This window comes from Castor canadensis, chromosome 7, assembly GCF_047511655.1.
Source record: "Castor canadensis chromosome 7, mCasCan1.hap1v2, whole genome shotgun sequence".
NCBI classification, from domain to species: Eukaryota; Metazoa; Chordata; class Mammalia; order Rodentia; family Castoridae; genus Castor; species Castor canadensis.
Genome location: NC_133392.1, coordinates 55,380,599 through 55,386,485, shown reverse-complemented (window position 1 = coordinate 55,386,485; position 5,887 = coordinate 55,380,599).

Genomic DNA, 5,887 nt, shown 5'->3' with positions numbered 1-5,887 from the left:
TGCCCCAATAACATTCTTGATTTCTCTTCCACTGTCCCCATGAGGTAATTCATATGTGTCAGACAACAGAACTAATATTCGATTCAGAAAACATGGGGAACTTTTGTTCTATTAAAGGTAATACATGCAGAGAAAAAGTCTGCTCTGTTTCATCTGCAGCCTTGAACACTGGCAATTTTCATTCATTGCTGTTATAGTTGATGCCAAAAAAAAAAAAAAATCCAAAGATTGAAGTTTTAAAGCCTTACCAAGCATGGATATAGTAATGGAGCAGAAACCTCTGTTGCAGTAACCTTTGGAACAGATTAAATGCATTTTCCAAAAGCTTTCTAAAGTATGCAGTGAGAGAGAATATCAAAGAGACACAAGTATCTTTCTGAAGTGCCCACTTTTTTAACTCTTTTCTTATGAACTTACTGGAGGTGAAGAGGTGACCCTTTGATTATCTATCTGGTTTCAAAGCCTCTATCTTTTCTTGGGCTTATGGCCAGTGATGACACCAAAGAACCTAATTGGATGTGGCGCTTATTAGAGTAGTTAACCTCCAGATAAGTCATCAAAGAGTTGCATCTTTAAGCCATGTCAAGGAATAGCTGGTTTTCCAAGCTGTAGGGAACACAACCAAACCCTAGCATAACTACTTTCTGCATGCATCATCAAACACCAAACCAGTGAAAGCCATTCTTAGTACCAAGGAGTTGTATTTGTTCTTAAAGGACAAAAAGCTGCCTGTCATTCAAACAGACATGGTATATCAAGTTACACAGTATTTAGATACAGAAAGGCCCTAAAATGTCATTATATTCTAAAGGAAGTGATTTTTGCAACTTCAATTAAGTCTCTGACCCATCAGCCCTGGACTTCAGAGGATCACAAATGGCCAAGTTTTTTCTAAACTGTATTACTCATTCACAGAAAAAGGAAAGCTGTTCCCCTCATTTGTGGGAAGCAGTAGGGGAAAAAAAAGGACCAGATTTGGAATGACAAGACATATGTCTCTGAATGCGTGAAAGCACATTTTAATATCTTTAAAAGTGGGACATCATTGCTTAAGAAACCTAAAAATGGAATAAAAAGTTCAGTGTTCAAGGATGTTCTGTCTGCTGACAAAAGAAGGAACTGATGATATTTGTGATATATGTGTTTATTCTGCATTGAAGTATTTGATTTTTAAATGATTCAAGTGCTAAGAAAAAAAAGGAAACTGGTGAAAATTATTGAAATTTAGTTAAAGTACTTCCAGTGTGTTCTGCATAATCCAGGGTAAAACTAAAAAGTCATACATACATTTTTCTATATTTGGAATTGGAGCAAAAGGAAAAGTCAGAATTCACATTAACTTGGAAAAAATGACTTATGGAGTATACAAAGGAGGAAATGTGAAAAGCTAGTTAGAATTTCTCTGCAAACTACTAACTAAACCTACTAACTTCTTTAAAGATGCTGTTTTACTTTACTGAGTTTGTATGTCCCAGATCACGCTACTTAAAAATTATTACTATTATTATGCTCATGTATCATCCCTGCTGCTGCAGCTGGTGGATTTATCCACGTTCCAGGCTAATTTGAGGGTCTGTTTTTAATCTCTTGGAATATGAAAGAGTCTTCCTAGTCTACCCGCTAAGCATCCGTTCCATCTGATACTTGTCCTGCTTTGACTTTGAATTTGAGTTCCTGAAATTAGGCTACTATTTTCTTTTTGGAAGTGTGATTTCATATCTTATATGAAATCCTTTCATTTCTAACCTAAGACTCAGTTCTGCTTTTACCAATGTTATGATTTGAATAATGGGCCAAAAATGATAGGTCCCCATTCTAATAACCCCATACCTGCAAGTGAGACCTAGTTTGTACCTCATTCTTATAGATGTAATTAAGAATCTCAAAACAGGATCATATAGAATGTAAGGTAGGCCCTAATCCAATGGTATTCTTATAAGAAAAAGAAGAGGAATATTTGAAACAAAGAGAGGAGAGAAACACAGAGAAAAAGAGATGGAGGCAGAGAATGGACATATCTCTAGGCTATGTATGCCAAGGACTGCCCACAGCCTCCAGGAGCTAGAAGAGAGACATGGAGAAAAGAAACAGAGCCTACAGAAGCAACAAAGCCTCTTGGCACCTTGGCTTCAGACATTCAGCCTCCATAACTCTGTTTTAAGCCAACAAATTTGTGATAATTTGTTATTGCAGCCCTAGGAAACTTATGTTATCAATCATCCTGTGCACTAAAGTCCCCCCATGAACTTTTCAGGGGGCATGTCACCTTATGGCAAGAGCTAGCTAATATTAACCAAAACGTGCAGGTACTGTTTTCATATCTTTCATATATTCTGCTCATATAGTTAGCCTGTCTGCCTCCTATCTACTATCTACAGCCCCTTCTGGGCCTCATTGGCATCAACCACTCATCTGAACATATGCTCTGGGCATCATGTTCTGCCAGACAGCTCAGATTTCTATTGGGTCTGTTACTCAACCTCTCAGTCCCATTGCAAGAGTAGTTTTGCCTCAGGGAAGAAGACCCCAAACTAACTAGAGTATCTGAAATAAATAATCTAATTGACTTTCCTTATGTGGCTTTTCTATCCTCAGTCTGTCCAATCATGGGAGGAGGATAGGATCAGATGAGTCACTCCTCATTCAGCTGGATATATGGGAGCAGACATTTCAGAAGTAAATGTGGAGAAGGAAAAGGAATTATTAGCAGAGGAAATAAAAGTGGCTCTGATACCTTTAGCCTGGTATGTATGTCGATTCCTGACTGACTCATCTTTTCATTGACCAAGTCCTCACTAGGAAAATGACTGCTGCACTCGTCCTGAAATATGTCTCCTTTGTTTGGTGTGAAAGGACAGCTGCCATTGTTAATTTGCCCGGCTGTCATGGAGTTTACAGTCTAGCAGGCACAACTGCCATTAAATATGCAATTACATATTTAATTTCCAAAGAGAAAGTTCAAAGTATGATAGAGATATGTACACCAAGAAAAATCAAATTTAGCTCAGAGTGAACCAAATCCAGAGGCAAAAAAGAATATAACATGCTTGGAGAATTGAAATAAGACTACCATTTCTAGTCTACCTCAGTAGAGGAGCTAAACTATCCCTAAATAAAGATTACTTTAGATTTGTCTTAATAAAGCTTGACAAGCCTAAAAAGAATCAAACAGGACCAACTTCACTGCCTTATAGAACAAAACAAGGTTGAAAACTCCTTAAGGAAGGCAATAAAATCCAGACACTCAACAATGTAAACTTTATGATATATTGTCTCCACTCAAAAATGCAAAGATGAGCCAGGTGCTGGTGACCCACACTTATAATCCTAGCTACTTGGGAGGTTAAGATAGTGAGGATCTCCATTTAAGGACAGCCAGGCAAAAAGTTTGCAAGACCCCATCTCAACCAATAGCTGGGTGCAGTGGAGCACACCTGTCATCCCAAGCTACACAGGAGTCTAAGATTGGGAGGATTGTGGTCCCAGGCCAAGCAGATCAAAAAAGTTTTCAATACCCCATTTCAACAGAAAAAGTTGGGCTTGGTGGCATACAACTATGTAAGGAAGAATAAAATAGGAGGATCATAGTCCAGGCCAACCTGGGCAAAAAGCGAGACCTTATCTTCAAAAATAACCAGAGGAGGGGATAAAAGGATTAGAGGCATGTCTCAAACAGTAGAATGCCTGCCTAGCAAGTGCAAAACCCTGAGTTCAAACCCCAGTACCACCAAAAAAAAAGGTGCAAAGATGTTGGAAAACCTGATACAACACCAGGAGAAAAATCAATCAGTAGAAACACACTGATTTAAAATAATAAAGATAATGGAATTGGCAGGCAAGGTTGTTAAAATTTTAAAAATCTTTTAGAAATATGTTCAGGAACCTAAAGGGAAAAAAAAACCAGAATGAGAAAGGAAACTGGAGATATTTTTAGAAGAACCAAATGGAACTTCTAGAGAAATGCAACCTTTAGCAGATCAAAGAAGACTCAGCAGGACCATGGAGCAGGATATAACTGAAGAGTTACACAGTCAATTCTGGAAGAACTTAGAAGACATGATATGATTTGGAATTTTACCCTAACACTTTGGAAAAGCCATACACACTAAACAAAAAATGGGGCCAGTACTGTGGTGAGCTGGAAAGGTAGTTCTTTGTAAACTGGCTTTTCCTCAGCCTAGAGAGAAAACAAAATGGAGTTCTTTCTGCTTATAAATCAATGAACTGGCTGTGTGGAAAGTCAAAGCTCTTAAAGAGTTTGTTGATAGTTTGCTGAGTGTGGTGGTTCATGCTTGTATTTCCAGCTATTTTGGAAGCAGAGACGAGGTAAACTGTGGTTCAAGGCCAGCCCGAACAAAAAGCTTGAGACCCTATCTGAAAAATAGCCAAAGCAAAATGGGCTAGAGCATAAATCAAATGGTAGAGAACTTACCCAGCAAGCCCAAAGCCCTGAGTTCGAACCCCAGTACAGCAAAAGAGAGATAGATGGAAGGAAGGAAAGAAAGAAGAAAGGAAGGAAGGAAGGAAGGAAAGGAGGGAGGAAGGGAAGAAGGGAAGAAGGGAGCAAAATAAAAGAAATAATTCAAAGACTGTCATTTCCACAGCATCCTGGAGTGAGGAGCTAGGAAACGCTCTATGAGTTCACATTCATCATTGAACATCCGATATGTGCCTTGCATTGTTTTTTAACTGGAATTGAACTTTGAACAAAAATGTGTAAGGACACTATCCTCATGAATTTTATAGTCATAATGAAGATTAGGATTTTAACAGCCATTTTCTTAGTAAGAAGTGGCTCAGTAGAGGATAGTAATTTTGTTCAGGGTACAAAAACTTTTAAGACTTTGTGATGAGGGAGCACCATTTATTCTCTTGAATATTAGAAAACTGATTGGTTGCACTCAAATTAAGATTTTGAAAATTAAGATTTTTTGAAATTATATTCTGATCTTGATAAACCATAAATTCATATCTAAGTCACCAATTAAATGGTTCAATTTTTTAAGTGAAAGAAAGATCAGCTGCATTTCAGTTTTGTTCAAGCCAATTAAATTTCACCGAAACAAATGGAGTGTCACTCTCAATGAATCTTTCCTTTGCTGTCAGCTTTTGGGTCACTGACAGTTCTTTTTGTTTGAAGATATTGATTTTAATAATATTAAGTGTGGGGAGGTTAATAGAAGTTAAAAGTCTACATATTTCATTTGTAGATTTCTCAAATAAGAAATTAAGATTAGCCACAAATTTAGCCACCATTTTTGAAACCTTGTTTGCCTGGGAATCTTTTCTTTTAAAAGAATCTTTGTTTAGAATCTAATCTGATCAATCTCAATGAAGAGTTTGCAGTTTTCCAAATTACTTACATTCTTTCCAAACTCTTCAAGTTCGTGACAGTATCTTGAAAGGGGAAGACTTAGCCAGCTCTTAATTATTCAGGCTAATGGTGGCCTGTAGTGTGTGACATGTGGTGAGGCTCTCAGGCCAAGTTCAATAACCTCAGGCTGGGTGTCAAGAACCAGCTGTCGTGACTGAGAACCTCACTTGGATGAAACAGGAGCTGAGGCTCCATTGACCATCATGAAAGAACCAATTTCTTATTCCCCAGATACACATTGATGTTAGAAAAAAATAGACTTTGAAAGAATAGCTCGTGGACTCTTTTTTTTTTGTCTCTTTTCTTAGAAAACTCAAAAGACCCTAAAATATTTTAGCTCTAGTCTTTCAGTGAACCTCTATAATTGAGAATTGAAATTAATAAGGAAGTTTGAATTCATGGCCTATGAACCACCAAGAGATAAACTAATACAAATGATTGAAATTATACTGCTCTAGTCATGTTCATCCTAATTTACTCTAATTTTCCTACCTATTCTGACTAGATCATGGC